Source organism: Ornithodoros turicata, chromosome 2 (genome assembly GCF_037126465.1).
Source record: "Ornithodoros turicata isolate Travis chromosome 2, ASM3712646v1, whole genome shotgun sequence".
NCBI classification, from domain to species: domain Eukaryota; kingdom Metazoa; phylum Arthropoda; class Arachnida; order Ixodida; family Argasidae; genus Ornithodoros; species Ornithodoros turicata.
The window spans coordinates 7,153,206-7,165,018 of NC_088202.1; the positions used below are offsets into that span (position 1 = coordinate 7,153,206).

At 44.4% G+C, this 11,813-nt stretch overlaps 1 pseudogene; it reads left to right on the forward strand.

Annotated features, from left to right (window-relative positions):
- Positions 1 to 7,723: 7,723 nt before the first annotated feature.
- LOC135384288 (uncharacterized) lies at positions 7,724 to 11,258 on the forward strand (annotated as a pseudogene).
- The last annotated feature ends 555 nt before the right edge of the window (positions 11,259 to 11,813 follow it).

Consider the following 11,813-nt stretch of genomic DNA (forward strand, 5'->3'; position numbering starts at 1 on the left):
AGGTCTGTGTTGCCTCGCCGGCGGGGCCTCCTCTGTCCCCAGCTCTGTCGCTCCTGCTGTCCTGGGACGGGGATATATATCTTCGGAAGACCTAAAAAAAGGCTAGCCTTATTTCCAATGTTGATGCCCAGCCTGATCGAGGTCTCCTCACTGTAATGTACGTATTCCGTCGGGTGCCATTGCATATTGTCTCCATGGTGTTTTCAATACCCTGACGTTGCTTAGTTCTCGGCCTATTTGATATATGGCTCTGTTAAGCTCCGCTGCTGCTGATTGTAGTTCTGGGCCTTGCTGGTAGATTCCAGGGATGGTGCATATCTCGAATGCTGCTTTAGGGAGCTCTCCAGTGGCCCATTGCAACGATTCTTTCAGGCGGGATGTCACTATGTCTTCTGGTGTGCCAGCTAGGAGGTCAATAGTGCCGGCCTGAATTATTACAAGTGTTTCCTTGTCCCTTGACTTGTGTAGTTATAGCTCTGCTTGGGTAAGTATTTCCTCTATGCCAGCGCCTCCTTTAGCGCATATCTCCACGTCATCTGCGTGGCGGGTTTTTTGTCTGATTGTGTCCGCCATACGTCTTATGTTGGAATCCCCCACTATGATAGTTGTCCTTGTCATCCCTGGGTTGTTCTGTTCGTTCGGCCTAGGTGATGGGGAGTTAAGGGGCTTGTTTTCTGGTTTTCTACTGGCATGTACTGTGACCCCTCCTGTCATGGGGCTGTCCACCACTTCAGGCATGCAAGCTTCTGCACTGCTCTCCGTGGGTGCCCTGTGCTCCTCTTTCCTAGGGTTTCCACAACTCTCTTCGTTAGGGTTAACCGTTGCCGTTGTGTTGAAGTTCGGTTGGAGGTTCTGGTTTTCAGCGCGCTGCAGCGCCGAGCACAATTCCATTACCCTCATTTCCAATTCGTTTAGCCTCTCCTTGTAGTGTACTTGCAACTTTTCCTCTAACTGGTACTTACGGCTTTCAAGTTCAACCTGCTGTGCTATTTTTACTTCTTTTAGTTTCTGCTCCCATATATTTTGGATCGTGCTTATTTGTGTACAGATATTGCACGATAATTTGGCTTTTTCTGCCTCATCGAGTTCACTGAGAGGTGTTTCGTCTAAGTAGCACCATCTAGCGTATACCCCACATTGCACCAGGTCGTTCATTTCTCTTTTTGATTTGGAGTTACCTTGCATGAGGCTGGTGTACCTCTCTCCTCGTCACGAGCTGTCTTCTCTAAAACAGTAACACTCTCTACCCACGCTGCTTCCAGTTCTCTAAGCCTAGCGTATCTTACCACGTCCGCTTTATTTTCTATATACCCGTTCTTCCCTTTACTAGTATATCTATTTGGATATCTTTCTTTCTATCCTAATAAGAGCTCCAAATCTATATACTTATCTTTTGCTGATGATGGGTTTGAAGATTCCCGCGGGATCGCACTACTGCCATCGCTCCATCTCCGCGCTCTCCCGGTGTGCCTGAATTCAGTCCTCCTCAGGTAACCGAGGATGCGGCTGTAGAGTATGTACCACTGCGCCAATCTACAACGTTGCAAGCTCATTGGCCCAGACTGTGTGCGCGCTCCGATTGGTCGACAACGTTTTGAAATCGCATTTTGTACGCGCGCATGTGTGTGCAGCGTCCCGGCGGCCGTTTCAGTATTTTCAGCATAGCTTCGAAATAGCTCGCATCGGTCGGCACGGTGTCCGTCCTCTTGTGTTCCGTGTTTCGGTGATGTCAATCGGCAGAACAGTTTGTGATTCTACGCGTGTTGTGCTGTGACTGGACACGACTATTATCCCACGTAGAGTCTATCAACTACGGAACTGGAATGCTTCGTGGGCTGGTGCGGTTGGAGCGTGAAGAACGCGTTTGGGCGCTGTCGGATTTTGAGGCCTGACAACAAAGACAGGATTACGATTACGTGCCACACAAACGTCTTTTCTGCTCTGGAAACAACGAAAGAAGATGCTTATCATAAAATCGGCCGGCAAGGCGTCCTCTTGTGTTCCTTGTTTCGGTGATGTCAATCGGCAGAACAGTTTGTAGAAGTGTTCGCTGGTTTATTCATGCGTCGATGTGATTCAACGTGTGTTGTGCTGTTCCTGGACACGACTATTATCCCACGAACAGTCTATCAACTCCGGAACTGGAATGCTTCGTGAGTTGGAGCGGTTGGAGAGTGAAGAACAAGAGCGGGCCCTGTCGGATTTCGAGAGCTGTGTTCGTTTTGCTTCAAGTTCGAACTTTGTTACAGTGCGTCAGCAACGCAGTGGACTTTCAGTGCACCCATGTATCAGATCTTTGAATCAGTGCTTTGTGTCAAATAAATATTTCTTTTAGCCAAAAGAAGCTTCAGTTATTTTGAATATCGGGTAACGGCGGTAGGCGTGAAATCCGGTAGAAGTCGATGGTAGCCAGAACCGGTCGAAAGGTCAGCCAAAGTTAAGGCTCCTGATTGGCCGACGGGCATTGCATAATTTCTACAACGTTGCACTGTCATTGGTCGTGTGCCCAGTGTTGTGTGAATTGTGAGGCGCTGTCCATGTACTGACCGTTCCACGTCGTATTAAATTTTCCTACAACAGTTTCGTTTTGACAGACTGGCAAAGCTGAAGCGCTCAGGGTAAAGCTGTCGCAGTGCACAATCAGTTTTTTGCAACCTACTCAGGAACGCGGAGTTCTGTGCATTATTCTTATTTCGTTTATTTTATTATTTCATGAATATGTTTTATTGTATTTGAGCATAATTTCATATGTACACGTTGTGCAATTAATTTCGACAGTTATTTTCTTTTTTGCTTTTTTTTTCGCTTTATATAAGCCCAGCTTATCTTCACATCCTGGAATCTAACACTATCTGGCGTAGTCGCTGGAACATCCCAGAAGGATCCCACAAGGATGCACCCCATTTCCAGCTAGAATCCAGCATTAAACTATTCTTGTTTTCGAATGGCAGTTGGATGGTTTCACAATGTAAATTCAACCTGCACTGACCCAGCATAGAAACTGCTTCGGCAGTATTTTTTTTTTCTAGGTTCATTCTTATGTTTGCGTGCGAAATAGAGTTCCTCTATTGCAAGTCGTCAGTGTCCTTCAGTTTTCATTGTTTGGCTCACATTGCAAAAAAAAGTGTTTTCAGTTTTGGACCTATCGGTGCCCTATTTCAGTGGCCGCTTTAATTATGCTGCGCAACTGTTTCACAGCCATTTGCTGCAACATGATTTGAAAGTTTTTCGTCTGCACGGGCACTTGGGAAAGGTGTAGGGCTCGAGACCGTTAACATATTAAAAAAATGCAAGGGCGGTATCGCCTTCATCATCCACCGCTTCCGAGCGAATGATCGCCATAGGGGTCGTGTACAATGCCACTACATATCATATTAAATGTCAGAGGACAAATAATAAGATAGTTTCTCTGGACGGCGGGTCATATGCCGAGATCATTCGCATTAGCTTTCGCCAAGAGGGTCAGCAAAAGGTAAGTTCACTGACACCTTTGGAATACAACAGTGTTCGGAACACACGTATCAATATGCTGTTTCGCAGTGAGTAAGAATACCTTCACCTGTAGTGTTGGCATGTAGACGTATGCGCATGGCACTAAATGAGCAGTTTGTGGTGACCAAGTTGCCAGACAAGATTGAATATGAGTGATGACTACCGTTGTGAAAAAACTGTTTTTCCTTTCTTGGTAAAATTTCTTTCATTGCATGTATCATTCAACTTTTTAATTGTATTAGTAGTGCGACAATCTTGAGATAACCATTGATGTCTTTTCTAGCAGTTCCTTTTTTCTGAGATAACGTCAGCTATAACCATCAATCTTTCTTACACGATGTCATGTACCGTGTTTTTGAGATTTTCTTGTGTGAAGTATATACTTACAGCTGTCACATACAAGCGTACATTATTTGTATATGTATGCTATATATTGTTTACACAAGTTTGTTCACCACTTGCAAACACAATGTGCAAAACTATGCATGGGTAGAGAGCATACTTCACTTGAGGCACTCCTGCGTATTTCTATATGCATGCTCCTGGGGAAAAGAATATTCCCTTTCACTCTCGTGCAGTGCAAAAAAATATATGGATTTAAATGTAAGCAATTTAAAACTCGTCAGTTGCGTAGTTTGTGCCAATTGAAGTGTGTAGGAATTCAAGCACGTTTCGAATAGAAGATATTTTAAATTAGAGTGATTGACTTCTGTATTCAGTGTACACCAACTTGCTCTACCCCTCGAATGCGTCTTTCATGATCTTCATCATTTCATCTATGCATGGAGCAGTCCTATCCGCACAACATGTTTGCTCACATTAATTCAATTGACACAGTGATCATGATGGTTCGATGCTAAACCAATTGCCCAATTCGTTCTTCTTCTGTGAAGGGGATCTTCATTGCACAACACGTCGGTTCAGATTGCTCCAATTGGAAATCATTGTTTCTCATTGGCACCCAGTGAACTAATTACTTGATTTAATTCTTGATTTCCTATTAATCTTCTTCATCACAACACCTGTTAGAGCGCCAAAACATGAAGCTATCTTTCCCTCAACACTTCTCATTACTTCAATGAGAAATACCCGCGTTATTCGCATTAAATGAATTGGGTGTCCCAGTGCTCATTGAAAGTCATTGGTTCTCATTAAACAAATTAGATCCTGGTTCCCTGGAAGACTCCTTCTCCACAACATCCGTTAGAGCGCTCAAACATAAAGTCAGCTTTCCCGCAACACTTCTCATTACTTCAATGAGAAATACCTGCGTTATTGACATTAAATGAATTGGGTGTCTCAGTTCCCATTGAAAGTGATTGGTTCTCATTGGACAAATTAGCTCCCGGTTCCCTGGAAGACTCCTTCATCACAACATCTGTTCGAGCGCTCAAACATAAAGTCAGCTTTCCCGCAACTCTTCTCGTTACTTCAATGAGAAATACCTGCTATATTCACATTAAATGAATTGGATGCATGAATTATCATTGAAACTCATTGAAATCGATGCGGGTGCTTAATGAGATCTGGTCTACTTTTTCCAGCAGGGCGGGTCGCGATCGGCGATGCCCTCCTCATCAAAAATGACGAACAGATCCGTCATTTTGATCGCGAACCCCGAAGCGGTTTGGGTCACTTGGCCTTCGGGAGAGGAAAATCAGTTGCGCTGCGCATGCGCTAGAAGTGAGGTCACGTGTCTCTCTTTGCCGCCGCCGTGCCAGCCGTGCCGTCTGCTCCCTTGGCGTGCGCATGCGCCAGCAGACAGCGGTTTGTTTGCTTGAGGATGAGATTTGTGGTTTGTGGTAGCGGTGAAGCAACTTTGCCAAATATTCCGTTCAAGTTCCTCGCTGGATGTCCCGCTTGTCCGTCGATGTTCAACAGGTGACGGGACGTTTCAGCAACGAATGCGAGTTTCATGGTCGGTTGTAAAGGTGAGGGCGTCTGTACAAAATTGTTCAATGGGCCGCTCTGTTACTACAGATGCAACAAGTGCCAGTCCACTTTTTCTCAGCTACACCCTCTCAGTTCAGGCAGCAGTAGTACCAGGTGTATGTACATAACTTCCAAGTGAATTAAGACGCACGAGTGCAATTCTGAAGCGGGTAAGTACGTCTCATGATACACACCATTCGCGTTCAACGCTCTTATTTTGCACGTGTTGTAGCAAATGATTCAGTTTCATAAACCGGCAGACTGGTGCGTAATGTACACCCATAGTGCCAAGTTGGACTAATTCTCGTGACGTGTTCGTAAAACCTGTGTAATCGGACTGTCTAATTGTCACCTGTTCTATCTTAGCACCGAAGTCGGTATATGAGTAAGAAATATCGTGGTTTCGGCAATTATCAGTAATCCTTCGTTGTGCTTAATGATTCCTATTATTTTGTATTTGTGCTTTTACTCAGAATTATCATACTGTATTCTTAACTGGAGCAACAAAATTACGAAACACATGAGGATTGTGTTGAAACTGAGGACATTGCTTATTTTTACTGATTTCAGATTTTCAGGCATGGAGAGAAGAAATGCGCAGGATGCAGCCAAGAGTCATTTTACTAAAGGCACAGGGGTAAAAAGATTGAAAGATGGAGGTTTAAAGTGTTATTATATTTGTAACTGATCAGGTGCTTTTATAGAGAGGATACCTAAAAGGAAATAAGGTTCATCAAATCACAAGGCGTGGGGACACCTGGCTTGCTGATATGTCTGCAATGTTCCAAACTGGCAAGGTCTTGTTTGTCTTCCCATTATGCACATGATTTTGGGGCTGTCCCACACCCCACTGACAAAAACAGAGGAAGATGCAATAGAGGCGGCCCGTGCGGGCACTTGTAAAACACTATGTTGTACTGGAATGTCCTTTTTTTACCTTCAAGAAACTATTTGTTTATGTTAGGGAAACTATGTGACGGCAATGCACTCAGCGTACTATGCAGCTCAGTATTCGGGGTGTGCTGGATGGCACGTTTCAAAGGATCCAATTCACCTCACTACAAGGCAGTACTTGTACACCACCATGAGGGACTATATTATATGTTACGGTGAGAGGAAACACGACGACAATCAAAACAGTGTTGCCCTGTTTGTCAGTTCTATCAGAGCCCAAACAAACAGTCCAGTGCTTTCCCTCACACACAAAGGCAAGAAGGATGATCCTACTGTCTTTGAACGAGGAAATACTGACTTGTTGCAAGATGAGGATTTCTTGCTAGTTCTCATGACAGGCATGCAAAAACAGCTGTTAAGGCATTTGGGTACCAACAAAAGTGTGATGAACATAGGAGTAGCAGGAAAGCTAGCTGGTGTTGACTTGATGTTAATGCCGAAGTGTACACTTTCTTTTTACCCTGTCTCTCTTGCACTTTGTGTATTAAATCTTCATTGCTGGTTCTTGTGTCTATGTGTTCGTCTCGTCCCGTGTTCGTCCTGTGTTTTCCCTCAAACTCAAGGCAATGTTAACATCAAAAGAAAAGTGTGCATAGATTCTACACATAGCACCACAGATGGGTCATTCAATGTGACAGTTGTGTACTGCCACTTCATACATTTTGGGTAATGGTTCAGGTGAAACACTTTACAGCAATGCATGCTTTCCTGCATTGACTTTTCAACTGAAGACAATATGTCCCATTTTGAGCTTGGTCTGGGGTATATTACAGCAGGTAAATACATTTAAGTGTGGTGACATACATACACATAACACATAATTGGCAATTTGTATAACCTATAAAGTGCTCTGACCTGAGAACTCTTGTAGAAAAAATTGTGTTAATATTCTGCCAATAAGAAGTGGAATAAACTTTCCACTCACTGCACTAGGCCGTTTGTTTAATTCTGTGTGTTTATATCTCTCCAGTACTGAGTACTCTCTTGCAATATAACGAGACAACTGCCCCTGTGATGGTGCCCCTGAATGATGGTATTGTTTTCTTCAACTGCAACAGATGCTTTTTACCATGAAAATACTAACCTCAGTTGGCATTGCACGCATAAAGCCTTGGTGAGCTCAAAGCCGCTGTGTGTATTCTTGTGAATGATTTATCTAAGGAAATGTACACCCTTCCAACAACCATGAGCAAACTCTTCATGACTATATAACGCATAATAGGTAATATGCAAAATTACTTTCACGTCGGGCAACGCTGGTTTGCACTTTTTGGTCGGCCATCTTGGTGGAGTCAGGATTCGGGCGTTGTGAATGGGAAGCCGCTCTGTTCAGCTGGCGGCCGACATGACTGAACTGCGACGTTTCCCTACGCATGATGACAACATGTGGATAAACGACTTAGGTGCTCTGCCACACCTCTCAGATGAAACGTTACAGAGTTTTTGTGCTCTTTCGGCACCGTCATCACGGCAGCAAAAGAAGTCCTACGCCTTCGCCGTGGAAGCGTACACACTGCCTTCTTCACTGCTCACAAACAACTGCGACTTGAGGTACGTGAACTGCTGTTTTGTAGTGGAGCACGTTGTCCACAATATTGACTAGCACGCGCAATCGAGCTCGAGCACCCGCACGCGTTCAGTGTTTAGTGCATGCGCAGTTCACGAGTTAAAAAAGGAAGAGGAAAGCAAAATAAACACACTGTGCTATCAGCGCAAGGATGTGAAGAGTGTGTTGGTTGATGCTACACCCCTAGTTGCACAATTTGTTGCCCGAACATTGTAGTAATGTTTTACTCAAACATTGTAGAAACGTGGCTAATGCCTCTTGAAAATATTTCATTTTCATACATTTTTTATGTGTGACTACATAAGTGCCGTGCCCATCCCGCCTGACTGGGGGAAGAGGTGACCCGTACTGTCATCAAGTAGGAGGGCTACCTATGGAGGTAGACTCTGCTGGGGAAACTGCTTGGGCATATACTGAAACACAAACTGTTGGGGTACTTTCATTAAGTGTAGCGGGGGTGTGAAACATTTGTAACGGTGACAATGACGCATACTTTCACTTAACCCATGTCCCTATAATGCGTCAAGTATATCCCACATCCCTTCCTGTCAAGTACCGTGTCGTGAAGTCAGGCTTGTGCTACATGGGATATTAACTGAGAGGAATGCACGAGGCCCCCTCACAAATCCTAGACACATTACGAATGTGTCGCCTAGAATGTCGTATTCCTTTTCCAAGAAACATGGCTGTTACGTTGTCTGAATGTTGCAAAAATACAACGCAAATGTTGGCTTACATTTTTACAAATACATGCCTCGACACAGAAATGTTGCCTTAATATTTTATTTTTTGTTGGAAAAATATAAAGCTGTCACAGTGTTGCACCTAAATAACACAAATGTTGCCTTAAATATGTATTTTTGTTCGAAAATTACAGCTGTAAGGCTGTCTCAATATTGCAGCAACGTAACACAAATGTTGCCTCAGTATTGTATTTCTGTTGAAAAAATATGGCTGTAACGCTGTCTCAACGTTGCAGAAGCATAACACATATGTTGCCTCCACGTTTTAGTTGCGTCGATGGAATATGGTCTTGACGTCTCAATGTTGCAGAAACATAACTCAAACGTTCCCTCGATGTTTTGTTTGTGTTGAAGGAATATGGCTCGGACGCTGTCTTAATGTTACGGAAATTTTTCACCAGCATCGTTGCTGGCAAAAATTTTCAAGGGGGCCTCACCCACGTTCGCACAATGTTTAAGGCAACATTTTCACAACTGGCTTGCAAAATATTGCTTGACTGTAGGGTACGGACTGTCAGGTGCTTGGATGAGTAATGTTGCTCGAAGGTGACTGAGTAACGTTCAGACGGTGTTCCTTAGAACATTGGAGAAGCATTGCACTGCCACGTTGCAGGAACATTTTAAAATGGATAGAGACGTTGGCCAACTTTAATATTAGAATAATATTAAGGAATGTTGCAAAACGTTGCTGCACATTGAACATCATTTCCACTGTTGCTTCAGTGTCACAGCAACAATTTGTGCTACTAGGGACATGGCTATTAACGAAAAGACATAGGTGGGTACGGATAGCCTGTGTCCGTCTGTCTTTTTCTGTCATCGCCAGATGTATGCTATGGACTTCATGTGACTAAGTTACACATGCAACAGTTTGCTCATTTTTATTCGCTATTATTTTGCAGGCATGGTGTTGTCTACGCTCAGGCAACGTGTTACAGGAGCCAAAAGAAGAGTGGCCAGCCGTACAGAGTACTGTTTAAGTTCCTCTTAAGCAGTGGTGCAGTCAGCGATGCAATCTGTGGATGCCCTGCTGGGGCAAGTGGAGCATGTAGCCACATTCTTGCAGCATTACGTCTCATTATCCTGCTTAAGAAAACGGGCTTCAGGGAGGCACCGCCAGAACTCTCGTGTACAGAACTTCCTCAACAGTGGAGACGCCCTCGACGACAGAACATTAAACCCATGAGCGTTCAAGATGTGGACTGGAGGAGCCCTCGTGAAGGTGGTGCACCGCAACCATTGCCACTGCGTTTGTTTAGCTCCAGAGTTTGTGAACAGGAACAACAGGCCCAGCTCAAGGCTGCTCACACTCTGGGAGAAAGTCTCGATAAATTTGGGACCTGTGCCTTTGGTGCTTTCCTGCAAGCTGCGAATGGCCAATCTGTCGACACAAAACTTGGGAAGGCACCAGTTGATTCACCAATGTCCTACCAGCAAAGGATATTGCCCGCAAACTTCAAGACGTGGGTCTCGGACAACATTGTTCCTGGAAGTGGAATGTGCAGCGTGTCTCCCGGAGCTGTGTCTCTTCAGTACGGCATCTCAGCACATCTTTCAAGGCACATTCAGTGCTAGTGAATGGAGCACACTGATGGTGAGTATACCTCAACCCCTGTAGACAGCTTTTGAGGTTTTGCTGTGCACTACATCGGTAGAGCTGTTATGTATCCAGCATTAACATACTACATTGTTTGCTGACATTGTATAAAGACGACAAAACAGAGTGTAGAGTTTGTGTGGCTTTATTACCTGAGGAAGCAGGACATGCTTGCCTGTCACACTAAGTGACAATATGGCTTTGAAAGAAGCTTTCAACGAGCTTACAAAGTTTGCACAAAGTTTGTGCTGTGTATAAGTGACTTTTTTTTTGCTACTAGGACATACAAGTTTCGCCAGAGGAGTCCAGGACGCAAGAGCTCAACTCAAGGAGGCAGGCACAGAGTACATGCTGGCATCAAGCTCGCTTGAATAGGCTAACTGCATCATGCTTTGGCCAAGTGTTCAGGAGGGAGGAATGGACGGAAAAGGGGCTGCGCAACCTCATTGAACCGAAAGACTTGTCCCGTGTGCGTGCCGTGCAGTATGGACGGAAGTATGAAGATGCAGCTGCAGACCGCTACATTTGTGTCATGAGGACCTGTGGCCACAATGTGTCACTTAGCCACTGTGGTCTTATTGTACACCCTGAATGCCCATGGCTGGGTGCCAGCCCTGACAGGATTGTGTATGACCCGGAAGAGCAGGCATATGGGGTCCTAGAAATTAAGTGCCCATATTCCTTGAAGGACAGCAGCCCTGATGCCATGAGATCACAGCCCTCTTGCATGGACTTTGACGAGAATGGGGCACCAAGGCTTAAGAGGCAGCACGAGTACTATGCACAGGTTATTGGACAGATGGCCTTGACAGAATGTCTGTGGGCAGATTTTGTGCTGTTCTCTGACAAATGGATTGCTATTGAGCGCATTTACTTCGATCATCAGGCATGGGTGCATATGAAGTCCAAGCTGGATGATTTTTTTTTCTCGCACATGTTGCCTTATATTGTTAAAAGGCAAAATACTTCCTAGACATTTTGTTCAGGTTATCAAAACCTCAGGATAACCTCGGCATCTGACTGTGATAAGTGCTGTATATACCTGAATGTGATTTCCTTTTGTGTTTGACAGAAAATATAAAAACGAAGGGGATGTAGGTAGCATGGCCTTGAGCTTGAAAGCGCAAACACTGAGTGAATAGACTAGAGAGAACAGGGTTCACGGCTGTAAAGCCTACTCATTTCGTTTTCCTTCCTTCACTCTGTGTTTGTGCTTTCAAGCTCAAGGCCATGCTATTCTCACGATCATTACTCCAGTTTACTTGTCTACTCCTGTCTCTCCCTTTTCTTCAAGCATTCTAAATATGAACACATAAGCACGAAGAAAAAGCAATGCTACATAAACACGATCGCATGACATGAAGCAATCTACACAAGCTATTGTGCAGGAAACACAGGTGATTTGAAGTTGACAAGTGCTCTTGAGATAGCAGTTCTCTTGCACTAGGCTTGAATTAGGTCACTTCGAAAATTTGTTAGGATTGCTGCTACGGTCCACATTTGGTTAATGAGTGGAGCCATGGTAAGT